Below are 16,296 nucleotides of genomic sequence, written 5' to 3'. Positions count from 1 at the left end.
AATAACTTCAAAATGAAAATAGGTAATTACAAAATTATTACTACAATTATATTAAAATAAATAACACTTTCAACTTCAACGCATATAAATTTTTAACACACCAACAAATGAACCTAATCTAATTAAAAAAATACTATCGCTTCATCTTTAAAAAAACACCAACATCAACACACTTCAAAGAACACTCATAAATTTTTAAGACACTAATACAACATAAACACCAACACCAACACCAACTTAATATAATTATAAAATAACTATAAACTTCATATTCAAAACAATTTTTTTACTCAACATATTTTCTTCAAATAAATATGATGATATAATTGTTTTTTAAAACAAACTTTTATTTTAACCCTCACAAATTTAACTCAAAAAAATACAACTTAATTACAAAAAATTATAATAAACATTTAACATTCAAACTTTTTTCCGGCATCAAAAAATTACTTCATAAAAATAACATTCATGCAATACACATTTGAACTTTTATACCTTAAAGTTGTACCTTAAACCTGCCTTCAACAACGTTTTTAGGATTGAACTTGATAGGATAATAAACAATTTGAAACTTACTATTTTTTTAAAAACGCACATAAAATATGGATCTGCACCTTTATAAAGATATGAACTCTCAGTAATTTTCAAGAAACGCACATGAAATAGAGGGAGCTGTGGTTTATAAAGAGCTGAAATCGCCATTGGGAATGGCTACTTCAAGCTCAAATCGCCAGTGCTACTGGCTACTCCCAACTGCAGCGCAAATCGCCAGTAGCACTGGCGCTTTCATCTGCGAAAAGGCTGTCCCTCCTGCAAATTTCCTTCTGCATGCATAGGCTGAGCAAACAGTGCCCTACCCTCAACTCGCCAGTCAAACTGGCGAGTCCAAGCTCCTGCAAAACGCCATTGAAGCTGGCGACAACACTGCCAGGTGTCGCGTCGAGAAGGAAAGCGCCAATACGAGCTGCAATTTGCATGGTCTCTACGTAAAAAAGAGCACCATGCAGGGATTACTTTAGAAACAGACCCATTTCGGGAAAATGTTTCTAAAAGTAACCCCATGCAGGAAATTTTCCTAGTGGAGTGCTAGCTTATTCAAAGTGTGTGGATGGATTAACTAATAATTTTAAGTTTGGAATTAACTACCTCATTATCTAAAAAGTCTAGACTTATTAGACTCAAGCATTCCCAACTTACATACATTTTAGTTTAAGGTCATATTTTTTTTCTTTTTTCATGTTAGACTTTAGTTTCTTCTATGCTATTGGATGAGGGACTTAGATCTTAAACAATATCCAATTGAGAAATCATCCTGACATGTAAGCTAACATCATGGGTGGAGTATAACAACATTCTCTATATAAACCAAAGTTTCTTTTTTTTGGATGTGATGGAGTTCCATCTTAGGAAATGTGTCACTTTATTGTCACCAACCCATTTAAGAAAGTCATTTGCAGAGATGCCATAAAATGATCCAAACTAGCAATTGGATAATTAACTTTAGCATTTTTTTTTGCAAAATATTTTACCTGCTATTTCTAAATAATTTGGAAAATGGTGATTCAATAAAGAGCAAACATTATGGTCGAGGCTACTCGAAATCAATATTCCCTTGTAAACACAGTGAAGGGAAATGTCTTTATAATTCTAAAGGATAACTCTAATATCCCTAACAATAGCCCCATGCAACAATTATGATTAACACAATAACGCAAGAGGAAGAAATGGACAACTCAGAGTCAATGAGAAGTGGAAAAGATAAACACACGAACGTGTTTTAGAATATATGAGACCCAAAGAATGACAATGAAATTGTTTCAAAAAGGGAAAGAGGATGAAAAATGCAACACATGACCCATGTTTTAAAATAAATATAAATCATAAGGTTAAAATAAAATGAAAGGTGGAGATGAGGGGTAACTTTAACAAGTTACTCTTAAATAGATAGTTTTCTTTTCATTTTGTCATAAATTATGTTCCTAGTGCCCTTCTTTCTTGGATTGGCTCCCACTAGGATCCCAAGATACACAAACAGTGTAGTCATGATAGAATAATTTAACAAAGATGTACACTGGATGAGATATCTTTCTTCCAATGCAATCCTGAATGAGTTACTTTTGCAAAAATTCACTTTTAGACCTCATGCTAACTCAAATCCTCTCAAAACGCATTTCAAAGCTGTCATATTTTACATTAAAGGTTCACAAAAAAATAATAATGTATCATTTGAATATTGCAGAATTCCTACTTCCAATTTCGTAGCCTCCATTTTTCCCTTTGAACATTCCTTTTATGATCTCCTCTTTCATGAGACTTGTTAACTCTTTTGCCACTATTTGGAATATAAAAGTTGTAAGGGGGTCACCCTATCTCACCCTTTCTCTATGCTAAATTCCAACATTGAGCTCCCATTTATAAGTACCGATGACACCATAGTTGATTACAAACACACTCTTACTCATTTAATCCATTTATTGCAAAATTACATCTTTATCATCATGTAGACTAAGAAATCTCACTTCATTGAATCATATGTTTTTTCAAAGTTCACCTTAAACACAAAGCATGGATGTTTTCGATTTGGCTTCATTAGCTATTTCATTTGCCACTAGATCTCCATCAAGCATATTAATTCTCGCCTCATAGAAAGGCAGATTGGCTCTCATCAACCACCCTTCCCAAAACCAACCTCAAGCGCTTAGACATCAATTTTGCCACAACCTTATATAGACAACCTATTAGGGATATAGGTCTATAATCACCCCAACGTTGATGATTTTCCTTCTTTGGCACAAGTGCATGGAAAGAGAAATTTAAACCCTTGGGTAGGATCCCATTTGTATTGAATTCTTGTACTGCCCTAATGATATCATCATTTATCACATTCCTTTTATAAACATGAAGTTAAATCCATTTAGCTCCAAACTTTTGTGCCCTTCACATTCCCACACCATTTTTTTTACCTCTTCTTTGAACATAGTTGTCAACATATAGTTATCTTCCTCATTAAGAGTCTTGAAACTCACCCCTAGCTTGTAGCTCAACTACCATTGATTTCTTTTCCTGGGATCTTTCACAAAATAAACATTTTACTACTCTTTTACCCTAGTCGGTTCTTCCACTTAAACACTCCTTCCACTGATATACCTTTTACATTATTTTGCCTCCTCCTCCAGTCGACTACTAGATGATAGTACCAAGTATTAGCATCATCTTCCTTTAATTTATGGTTCACGGATTCAAATATGTTTCCACTATAGTCTTTATATTTAACTTTTTATTGTTTTGACATAAAAACTTCTTATATATATAGTTATGATCTTCAAGTTTAATTTTCCTTATATTTCGAACATAAAATGGATTAACATATTTTATTTCTTCCAATTTATATGATTGTATGTTTAGTTTGTCCCTCCAATTATCAAGTCAATTAAAATCGTTAGCTAATTTTTTTCATTACTTTAAAATATTTGGCTTATATTTTTTTTAAAAAAATTGGTTTGCTTATATAGTTGCACTTTTAATGTGTATATTTTAGCATATGTTTGTATCTAGTCTCCATTATTTGTTTTTGTATAGTAATAATAATAAAATTTGAATTTAGAGCTCCCATATATAAAATATTTAAACCTCTCACCACTTTACTGATTCTAATAATTTATTTAGTCTCATTATTTCAATTCCCACTACTAGAAAAGTGCTATTTTACGATGGACATTCTAAGACGATTATGCAGAATCGTCTTAGAATGTCGCGCAATGACATTTTTGCAATTAGGGACAATAAATATTTTTTTTACAACGCACATCCTAAGACAGTTTTTCTGAACCATCTTAGAATGTACGACTGTGGCAATTGTGTAATTGATATGAACGTAAACAACGACGGTTTTGTGTAAAGAACCGACATCATTTTTGTAATCCTAAATTATCTCCTTCAAAATTAGGTTATTCTCGTGCGTCCCTCACCTCTCTCAAACACTCTGACCCACTCGTGTCCTCATGCTCACTGATAATTGCGAAATATAAGCTAATTTGATAGTCAATTTGGATTAATAAGTGGGTGTAATTTCTTTATTTTATTATTGTTTTTAATAAATAAGGAAGAAATTAACATCTTTGTTATTTTTTATTAGCAAAATTCAAAAAAAGAAGATTTCAAGTGCTTTAGAGGAAAAATTGATGCAAAAACTGGAAGAAAAAGCCTTGAAGAAAAATTGGAAGAATTGGAAAGCCTGCTTAGCGCGCAAGACAGGCCTAGCATGCACTCTCGCTCAGTGCGCAACACACGCTTAGCACGAAAAAGGTCCACGAAGAAGCCCAAAGGCGCCCTTAGCGCGAAAGCCCGCCCTAAGCGCGCGGTCAGCTTGAAAAGTAAGCTACCTGGTGCCTGTATAAGGAGGAGGAAGCAGAAGGAAAAAAATACATTGGGTCTATCCCTTAGGGGAAACCCTCTCTCTTTAGTCATTCCCCCCTTTGCTTGTTACTAGTCATCCAACCCTTTCTTTTGTAAAGCCTCTCATGACTATGAGAGGCTAAACCCCTTCAATTGGAGCCTAGCAGCCAAAGCCCCTTGTAATGTAATTGTTCTTCTTATCTATTAATACAATTTCAATTTCTATTGTTCTTTCATTTTTTTCATTGTTATTGTGTGGTTTGGCCATCCATGCATCTATTTTTAGGGGTTATTCATTGGGAAATGGTAATGTCTAAAGAAATGGGAAAGGGCATCTCAACATTGCATTTCTAGGGATAGAGTGACTTTGTTGTGCCTCTGCATACATCTTTATACTTAATGTTGCTTATTATTCCATCCTTGCAAAGGATTTGGGAGAGAGAATACATAAATTAGGCTCTTCAGCGTGAGGGATCCGGGTTAAGCATATTAGTAGATATGGGTGGAAATTGGGAAAGCATTTAATAGAGAAAACCATTAATATTGCATCAAGGATAGTTAGGCATGCTAGGCCTCAACATTATCATATTCTGAACTCATCTTCTGCATTTAAGCTATTGTTTAATTTTCTTGTTATCTTTTCCTTTTTCCCTTTTAACTTCAAATTTCACATTTACAATTTGTTGTCTCTGTCTTCTTCTCTTTCTTTTCATTGCTTATTAATTGGGTTTGCATCACTTAAGTACAACCAAAGTCCGTGTGGATTCGACACTTAGACTTCTATTTTAATTTTTACTACTTGTGATAAAATTGGTACACTTGTTAATCTGTTAACACTCACCTAGTTTGCCCGCCATCACTGAGTTTGTCTCTGGTGTGCTGACTCCGTTCATCTACTCATGAGCTATCGAAGTTGTACGAGTCTTTATCGCGGCGACGTCGTGTGCGGCCATCGTCACACTGGTAACTACTAGTGAGTGTCAGAATCTTATTTGGTTCTTCTTGTCTTTACCTAGAATTGGTAGGTTGGGGATTTTGTTGGTAGTGTGTAATGAATGTCATTTTGATCATGATTTGATCATTTCGAGCTGCAAAAAATCATCATAAGTCTCTTAAACTGGGTACTATGTATGACCATTGGTAGCTCTGCTTCGTCACATTAGTCATATTTTTAAGTGCTTCGTATCAAGTTCTTCTCTGTTGCCTCAAAAGCAACATTTTTTATGAGCAATTTTGTTGAATTCCTATCCTTCTCAATTGTCTTTTGTTTTTGCCCATCATTCTTGACATTACAAGGTTGTAAAATAAGAGCTTGGCTGTCCAAAACTATCCCCTGAATTAAAAAAAACAAATAGAAGTAGAATTAGGATCTGAAAATACAAATAACATGTAAATACCTATAAATCTTTGCAAGCATTTGTAGCAGTTTCAGGGGAGTCAAACTCAACAAATCCAAACCCCATAGAAATTTTGTTCCCATTTTTCAAATGCTTTTTCACCTATTTTTGAAAGCAACAAAACCAAAATAAAAGAAGCAACAAAACAAAAATATGAAATATAGCTAAGTCATAAAGAGTTAGAAATAAAACTAATACCTTAACACTCAAAAAGCTTCCCTCTTTCATGTGTTCAGTTAAATGTTTCCTCGGACTTTCATCCATAGTCTTGAAATTTAGGTTCTTGACAAATAAGGACCAGGCCTGAAGCATGACAGATTAGTTAACAATTAATAATGAAGAACATGCAATATGGATTAGTTAGAAGCAACTAATTTCAACAATTTAAAAAATATTGAATATTTCTCCATAGTGGCATGATGATGCAAAAATATAGATAGATGACAAATTTCATTATTGGAAAGAATAGACTTGATAGCTTGAATTCCCTATAGGAATATACTTACTTGGTGTAACTTTTCTTTTCTTTTAGCTAAACTGTAAGTCTAAACTATAGTTAGTAGTTAGACTATGGTTAGTTAGTTTAACAGTTAGGACAGTTGTGTGACACCTGTCACTAACTAACTCGGGTTAGTTGACAATTACATAATTGTAACTAACTGTTATATAAACTGAAGTGTAATCAGTTTCTATTTGGGTTGAATACAATTATACAATCAACATTTTCAGCTCAATTTAGTTTTCTAAATTCTCATATATTCATTTATTCCCACATCACTTACTACCATTTTATAAAACATCATTTTTAAAAAATATAAAATGCTCAGGGCCATATTGAATAGACAGTCCAGCTAAAGGATTATTTAATCATATGACCCACAGTGAGGGTAGATACTTGACAAGTCAGTGACTATGTATTCAAGTAGAACCCTAGAGAACATAAACAAGACAAGGACATACCTTTCCTTCTAGAGAATACATATCCTTCAAGATTTATAATAAATACAGAAAAAGAAATTTGCAGTTTGAGGTACTATTCTTATAAACTAGAAAGTATAGAATGGGCCAAAATTAAAAAAAAGGGCCTTTAAGAAAAGTTATAAATGTTTAGTGGACAAATACTTATGTTACAATAATAAATATAAAAAAGGAAAGAAAATTTTTCCTTTAAAATTTAGGGGGTTAAATATCCAATGTCTGTCCTTTTTCAAAAATTTGGTCTTGATTGTATCACCATCAGACTGAAGTATTTTGCTAGCATCAAGTAATTTTCCCACAGAGGACTTTAACAGGTGGTAAAATGCCGAATGAATGTCTCATTTTTATCCTTCTTTTGTTGTCACTTGCATATAAAATGGCCTAAAATCTCTACTTATGTTTATCGTCTGACCTTATCTTTCCTTCTCTTATTCTCAAAAGACTAATGCATCATATCAGATCAGAAAAGACAATACCACATAAAAATAGAGGAAAAGTATAGTGAAAGAAAAGGATTTAATAGGTCAAACATGTACTCTGTCTAAATCGATATCCACATCTATTATTCTTTCCACTTGTTGCTCCAATATCTGCCTCTTGGCTTCATTTTCACCAATTGCACCATTTATTTCATTATTTTTAGATGTTGAACTTTGGCTAAGAATATTGGAAGGAGCCCACTCCAAGTATAATGGAGCATCTCTACATTAATTGAATATGAAAGAAGTTAAGAACCTACAATGAATCAAGTCGGGAAAGGTTTTGGAAACCCCATCGATATCATAGGCAGCAAATTTATTTATATAGGTGTTGGAACACCTATTGCTAGCATTTATGATCTTTTTTATTATTATTTTGGAAACAGGAGGAGGGGTTGCTTTAACCAAGAATGTTCATACATCCAAGAGAGGAAAAGAAAAATTGTGGTTTTATGTAGCATCTTAGAGTTACTTTCAACTCCCAACCAATAGATTTTAGTCCAGTTACGACAATAATACAAGTAAAAACCAAGGTGCGTATATGAAAGGGTAAAAAGGGAGTGGTGTAGGAAATCATAGCTAATAGAGAGAGGATGCAACATTATTTAATGACTTGGCAAGAATGATAGGGAGTAAGAGAATTCCATCTCTTTTTTTTAGGGGGGAGGGCATATATGACACGATAGTGGGATGGTAAGAGATAGGTGAAAATTAGTTGGGAATCTTGGGAGACTAGACACTTTCAAATTGCCTAAACCACTTTCATTTTCTTTAGCATTCATAACCTATCATCACCTTGATTTAGGCATGGGATTAGCATTAATACTATATACAAATTCTATTATATCTCTGATACCTATCATTCCATTTCTTTTTTCAAATGCTATATACCTTTCACTCCCACACTTCTCCCTTTGTGTGCAAGAGAAAGAGCTCTGACAAAATCATTCTCACTCAATGCTTTCCATTTTCCAAATAACACAAAAGACAGAGTAGTATAGTTGTAGACCTGCCTAAAACTTATAGCTAGCACAAAAGCAATAAGTTTATTTTCTTCTTTTTTTATGAAAATCAAGAGAAAAGGAAACAACAAGTTCATTCACGGAGGACAACCTAAAGGGTAGATTATCCATTGATAGAAGTTAAATTAAAGTATTACATTATTATTGAACACTACTAGGTGAAACTTATGACCAGAAGAAAAATAGATTATTACTTGAAACGCTTGCAAGATAAACTTCTAAAAGTTGCTCGAGCTTCCACTGGTTCAAGGAAAAAAACCTAAAATATCATCTCTAAATGATTCAAAACTTGACATAAATATCATTACACAATGAACATCTAGTAGTGACAACAATAACTTTTCCAATACCTCACTGCTGAAGACAATTTACCAATCCACTAAATAAGAAAAGTAAGCCACAAAAATGCCAAGATAGGATACTGAGCTAGAAAATATCCTTTAAAATCTTAATTCAATACACTCCTCTAACTCCCTAAGATTGTTTCATATCCACATACTCTAATGGAAGAAATACTATTGAAACTAGAATAAATTACTTAGGCTTTGTGCTTGCACTAGTAGTTGTAATGCCACTCCTATACAATTCCTTTAAGATCATGACCTATTGTTTGGTAGGGCTCCATGTTGGTGAACCTTTTGGGGACAAAGTATAGTAGTAGTAGTCTATATTTGTATCATGAAGCATGACAACATGTTGGAGTAGCTGACTTACAACGATTTAGCAAACAACACTGAGCATGAACCTACAACCCCCGAAACTACAACATATCAAAAGGGAAATAACAAAGATTTAATTGAACTGAGAAAAATGTTACATACCAACCAAGTGCTGCAAGAAGGGACTACACTATAAGAAGGAATTGCACAACACATTGAAAAATAAATAATCAGAACAAATGAAAATACATCCATCAAATCAATCATAAGAAATTGCATACTTCACTAAATACATACCAACCAAAGAAAAAAACTACAAAACTACTACATACATTATCATAAAATTACACCATAAATCATTGAACACAAAATCCCAATCAAATTGCAGGAAACATACCTGAGCAACATACCCAAAGGAAATGAAATTAAGGCAATTTCCAAGAAACAAAAATACGACCATGGGTTATTAAAAACTACTAATCATGTCGACCATGGTTTGTTACTTATAATTTGATAAATCATATAGGTTTATGGGTGATTAGTCATACATATATATATATTGGTTGTGTCTGTGTGTGTGAATTAATATTTTTATGGCCTGTTGTATTCCACCTTTAATGTTAGACAATTTGTATTGGTTGTAGGTACTATTATTTGATTGGCATAGGAAGTTAAGCCTACTAAAAAAAATTGTTGTTGATTGAGTGAAGATAAACTCGTATAATTATCACTATCGGCACCACACTCAGCTTTTGTTACTAGCATCTTTCAAGGTATGTATGTCATTCTGAAACTTATGTGGTTTGACACTTGTTGTTGATATATGAGTATTGTTTAATATTAAAATTTTCTGCATTGTTAGCGAACCATAGTTCCCCGTTTGAGATTTAATACAATAATTAATACAAATAGTTTGGATTAATCATTGTATTTGAATCTCGAATTGTCTGTTTGGACAGTTTGGGAAGACTCATTTTTTCTTAATTCTTGCTTATAGGTTAAGTATGTTGTGTTGAATTTGATTAAATTATGGTTTAGTTCATGAAGCTTTGTTCTCCGAGTGCATACTTGATCATGGTGAATTCATGTCACCACTTTCATGTCGTGTACTTGGAAACCAATGCGAAATGCTGCCGAAATTTCTTCAAATTTAACATAACCTACTTGTACATATGAATCAAGTAAAAAAATATCTTCTCGAATGGGATAGGGTCACACCTTTTTATGAAAAAAGTGAGGTTTTCATGCATATGGGATAATGTATCCGATATCACAGTACACCAAACATGGATTGAAGTTGGATGAAAGCATCACACATAGAGGAGGAGTATGAGAAGGGGGTTGAAGATTTTTTGCAATTTGCGCAACAACATGTGAAGGCAATGAGTGAATTACCATAAATGGATATGGCATGGTGAATTACCATAAATGTCAATAGTCCCTCCAACTGAGGCAGTTGATGTACAACTCGGAGATCGTATAGAAGACATGATGCGCGATCTTGGCCAAGAGGGTTTTAGGCAAGCTCATACACCCTTATATGATAAATTAGAAACTGATTCTAAGAAACCCTTGTATTTGGGATGCACAACCTTCACACGGTTATTGGGGGTGTTAGCTTTGGTGATCTTGAAGGCAAGATTTCGGTGGAGTGACAAAAGTTTCACTGAATTTTTTTGTTATTGAAGAATACTTCCTAAAGACAACACACTACTTAAAAATCATTACGAGACAAAGAAGATTTTATGTCTTGTGGGTATGGAATACCAGAAAATATATGCATGCTCTAATATTGTATTTTGTACAAAAATCAGTTTGTCGAAATGCGCAACTGCCCTACATGTGAGGTATCACGCTACAAAGTGAAGTATGATGAATGCAGTGATGATCCAGTCACAAACAACGATTTTCCAACAAAGGTGTGCTGGTATCTTTCAATAATACCAAGGTTTAAGCAATTGTTTGCTAATGCAGATGATGCAAAAAACCTTATGTTAGGTGCTCTGAGTTTGTTTATTGACTTCGAGGGTTAGCACCTCCAGACCAAAGAGGAAGAAGAAGAAGATAAACTCAAGGTAAGAAGGAAATTCTATTTCTCATATCCTGCTTGTTTATTTACATGGCTATATATAGAGGAATTCAAATAACAGATTTGTGCCAATTTTATCCAAAAGGAATATTCTAATAACAGATTTTGTTATGCATGTCTGCCTATGAGGGAGCAAACACCACAAGTAGGATTTGGTGTTGATTCTACTAATTCGTTCTTCCAGTTTTGCTCCTTAGACGTAATCATCAAGGTACGTTGGCTTCACCACTCTTCTCTTGGTCCCTTATTCTCTTTGCACCTTTGTTGCTGGTGCTTCCTCTGTTTCTGGGATTATAAGCTTGCTCGTATCAGTCCACGACCCTTGGAAATTCACCTTGTCCTCAAGGTGATACACTTCAAACCATGGCTACCAAAGTAATACCAGGGTCCCAAGGTCTGTTGCGGCAAAACGCACTCAGCTCAGCACCTGCTCGTAGTGCAGAGACAACTGGTATGCACGTGCATGAGACCATGATACTTTCAAAGAATCCTGGTCCCAGCTCAAACAACGCGATGTCTCGATATTTGCCATGCTTGGCGTGAGGAGTTGTGGTATGGCACGAGGTGGGTTTAGAAAAAAAGAAAAATAACACGTGAGTGAAATTTGGGCCATGGTGATTTGGGCTTGCTATGGAGGTGTGGAAAAGAAAAGTGGGCAATAAAAAAAACAAGCTGAAACAAGGGGGTGAGTATAGAAAGAAGAAAGGTGCATAAGTGAAGTTGCTGGGTTGGTTACGGCCCTGACAGTGAAAAATCCTCGAGGGTTACCAACCTCGTGAAGGTGAGTGGGCTGAGTGGTGACCTGCGCCACAGAGCATTAATCCCATCCCTGCACCTTTTCTCTGCTTGGTTATGGCTCGCGGAAACACCAGCAGCTCGAACTGTTGCTCCAATGGGTGCAAGCCATGAAGGGAACTCACCACACTGAAGAGATACTGTTGTTGGATGGTCAGAAGAAGCAACAAGAGGGAGCGAGAGTTGTGAATAGTGGTTTGCACGACCAAGACCTTGACGGCCGAACATCACTATCCATGAAGCGCAAACCCGCGCTAACCGTGGTCGAGGTAGAGGTGGTGGCTTCGGTGGTGGTGGTGGAAGTAACGACGACGAATATGATGGTCGTGGGAGGAAGGCAAGAGAGGATCCAATGGGCACAGGGTGGTGACTGAGCATGTTAAGGGGAAGACGGGTACCACGGTGGATGTTGTTGCCGCTCTCGAGAGGTAAGGTAGGGTGAAGTGGTGCTACAAGCTTCCCCATAGTCTATCCTCTGCTAGTAAGTGGGACCGGCAAAGGTGCGGGGTGTTGCGGCATGATTGCGAGGTGTGGTGACAGAGTTGGCATGGTCGTGGGAGCGGTGAGCGTAGGTGACGGACTTGGCTTGAGCGACGGAGGTAGCGGCATGGTCGGTGATGTGCCATTATTTTCTCCTATTTCTTAACCCTTTTTGCACCATTTTAAATACTGATTGGTCTTAATTGTCAAATTTATGAGGCAGTTTTATTATTTGGGCCCATTCAGCTAATTTGATGTTTTTAATCTAATTTCAGGAATTAATGAAGCATTGGGCTTGAATCTAGAATTGGGCTTGGACTTGAAGAGGGCAGACTAATTTATTCTACAAAATTAGATCTTATCTTATATTTATCTTATGTAGATATTATTTATATTTGATCTCATCTAGATATTATTTAATCTAAACCTTATCTTATCTTATCTAGATTTGAATTTAATTTATTTATGGGCTTGGATTTAAAAGAGATTTGTAAGCTTTGGGGCTGAAAAAATATATAACAGCACCAAGGTTCTAGTTTAGCTCTCTCTCTCTCCTCTTTCTCTTCTATTTTTCGTTTTTAGTTTTGGTCTCTCTTCTCTTTCTCTTTTATTTTCATTTTTTACAATTCCAGTTCAGACTTTTAGTTTTATCAATAAAATTTCGTTCTCTATTTGATTAATGAAAGGCTAAGTCTGCAGCGTTGTTTTCTCTTGAGGATCAAGCACAGTTCTCTTTGAGGTTCTATTATTATTGTTAAATTATGTTCAGTTCTTTTTCGTCTTCACTAATTACTCTGAATTTGTTGCTATTAATTCATGCATGCTTAGTGCTTGATTAATTGTCTCTACGCTTAATTTACGTTCATGCTTAATGATCGTTTATGAGTAATTGGTGTATGTGATGCTTAATCACATAATGAATGCCTTATGTTGAATTTCACTTAGTAATTTAATTTAGGGTTGGATTAAGTGGTTGAACTGAATAAGGATAAATTCTCGTAACCTAGGATAAGAGACTTGCTTGTGAATGAAGGGGAAGCAACGTATTTTAATTCAGATATTTTTCTAATTCAATTTTACTCGCTATTTAATTTGCAAAAGCAAACAAACCCCCCCCCCCCCCCAATTTGTTACTATTTCCTACTATCTGTTATGAATATTTGGTTTATCATTACTCGTTGGGAAACGACCTAGGATCACTTCCTAGTTACGACATTTTAATATTTATTTGATTCGGGTACGACCTCGATCAAATTTGGCGCCATTGCCGGGGAGCAGTGTCGAAAGGTTCATAATAGCTAGTGTCGTGTTAGTGTTTAATTTTTTCGTGTTTTATGTTTAATTGTTAGTGTTGTGTTAGTGTGTGTGTTAGTGTTGTTTAGTGCCTTGGTATTTTGTTTAGTGTGTGTTCTATTTTAGTTTTTCTATTAAGCGTTTTCCCTGTTTCAGTTTTGGGTGTTTTGCTGTGAATAGTGTTTTGCGACGGATTTAGCGACCCCTTTTGATTGCGGCAAAACAAAGTAGTAGTGGAAATCATGTAGCAACAGATTTTAGCGACCACCCTTGCTGAATTAATTGGGATTTTTTGTTTTAGTAGCTAGAGTTTTTATTTTTGGCTGAATTGTTTTGTGGTAACTTCTTTTACTCTATATTTTGTGGGAAAAATAGCTAGAGCCTTTAGTTTGGTCAGATTTGAAAGTTCCAAAAAAGTAGCAAATTTGATTTTTGTCAAGACTTCAAACTGTCATAACTTTTGCTCCGGTTATCAGAATCACAATTATTATATATGTATTTGGGGAAGAAAAAAATTTCCTATGCCATGGAAGCCTACCATAGGCTGGTTGAGGTCTCCATTGTCCAAAAAAAGTGATTCTGTCAAAAGTTTTTTATTTTTTAAGTATTATTCTCTTAGTTTTCTTAACTTATCATTTTTAGCTTATATAGTTAGACTTCGAATTTTCTTTTGAAATTTTTTGTGCTATCTTCTCATCATTTTATAAGGTTGCTCACAAAATTTCAAGTCATTTGGATATCATTTAATGGTAGCTGTAGTTCAAACCTACACTGTTACTTGCATAAGAAGGCAACTAGTTGTGCATGCTGAATTTAGTGTATGACTAGAGAAAATCCATCTGACTTACAACCCTTTGATCCTGAGATAGATAGGACATTTCATAGATTAGTTAGACATCATTTAGTACCTTTTGAGCATCCTGAGCATTATGATATTGGTGATTTTGAGCATTATAATTTTGAACATTCTGATTTTGTACATTCTGAGAATATGGCACAACCTCCACCCCGTGAAAGGACTCTAAGGGAAATGGCTGCACCTGATTTCACCTACGAAAGCTTGTGCATACAATACCCTGATGAGGATGTTCCATATGTTCTCAAGACTGGACTAATACATTTGTTGCCCAAGTTTCATGGTCTTGTAGGTGAAGATCCTTATAAGCATCTTAAGGAGTTCCATATTGTTTGTATCACCATGAAGCCCCCTGATATCCAGGAAGATCATATCTTTCTAAAGGCTTTTCCTTATTCATTGGAAGGAGTGACAAAAGATTGGCTGTACTACCTTGCTCCCAGATCCATCTCCAGCTGGGATGACCTTAAGAGAGTGTTCTTGGAGAAATTCTTCCCTGCATCTAGGACCACTGCCATGAGAAAAGACATTTCAGGCATCAGGCAACTTAGTGGAGAAAGCTTGTATGAGTACTAGGAAAGATTCAAGAAATTGTGTGCAAGTTGCCCTCACCACCAGATTTCTGAGCAACTTCTTCTTCAATATTTCTATAAGGTACTTAGCAACATGGAGAGGAGTATGATTGATGCTGCCAGTGGTGGAGCCCTTATAGACATGATCCCTGCTGAAGCCAAAAATTTAATTGAGAAGATGACTTCAAACTCCCAGCAATTTAGTGCCATAAGTGATGATATTGTCATTAGAGGAGTGCATGAAGTAGCCACGAATTCATCAGGTGAGACTAAGAAGCTTGAAGGTAAACTAGATGCCTTGGTTAACCTGGTAATCCAACTGGCCATGAATAAAAAATCTGCACCTGTCGCCAGACTATGTGGTTTATGCTCCTCTGCTGACCAACACATAGACCTTTGCCCTTCTATGCAACAATCTGAAGCAATTGAACAACCTGAAGCTTATGCTGTATACATCTACAACAGACCTCCTCAACCTCAACAGAAAAATCAGCCGCAATAGAATAATTATGACCTCTCCAGCAACAGGTACAATCCCGGATGGAGGAATCATCCCAACCTTAGATGGTCGAATCCTTCACAACAATAGTAGCAGCAACAACAGACTTATTTTCAAAATGTTGCTGGCCCAAGCAGACCATACGTTCCTCCACCAATCCAGCAACAACAACAACAACAGCCCCAGAAACAGCAAACAGTTGAGGCCCCTCCGCAACCTTCCCTTGAAGAACTTGTGAGGCAAATGACTATGCAAAACATGCAGTTTCAACAAGAGACCAGAGCCTCCATTCAGAGCTTAACTAATCAGATGGGACAGTTGGCTACACAATTAAATCAACAATAGTCCCAGAATTCTGATAGATAACCTTCTTAATCTGTCCAGAATCCCAAAAATGTGAGTGTCATTACATTGAGGTCAGGAAAGCAGTGTCAAGGACCTCAACTAGTAGCATCTTCCTCATCCACCAATGAACCTGCCCAACCTCACTCTACTCCAGAAAAAGATGATGACAAAAATTTAAAGAGTAAGTTACCTAACAATTTCTATGCAGGTGAATCTAAAGAGAAGCAACATATCCCTCTTCCATTCCCTCCAAGAGCAATTTCCAACAAAAAAATGGAAGAGGCAGAGAGGGAGATCTTGGAAAAATTTAGGAAAGTAGAGGTAAACATACCTCTGCTGAATGCAATAAAGCAAATTCCAAGATATGCTAAATTCTTGAAGGAGCTGTACACTAATAAGCGGAAGCTTAAAGGAAGTGAAAGAATTAGTATGGGCAG

General features: G+C 35.6%; 1 non-coding gene across 1 annotated transcript; it reads right to left on the bottom strand.

The window, feature by feature from the left end:
* Positions 1–14,956: 14,956 nt before the first annotated feature.
* On the bottom strand, positions 14,957–15,063 carry LOC112998632 (small nucleolar RNA R71). The gene has a single exon (XR_003263726.1). It is a non-coding gene; the product is annotated as a small nucleolar RNA R71 (small nucleolar RNA).
* Between the last annotated feature and the right edge of the window lie 1,233 nt (positions 15,064–16,296).

This window comes from Glycine max, chromosome 12 (assembly GCF_000004515.6).
Source record: "Glycine max cultivar Williams 82 chromosome 12, Glycine_max_v4.0, whole genome shotgun sequence".
NCBI lineage: Eukaryota > Viridiplantae > Streptophyta > Magnoliopsida > Fabales > Fabaceae > Glycine > Glycine max.
This window is presented reverse-complemented; position numbering and strand designations above follow the sequence as displayed.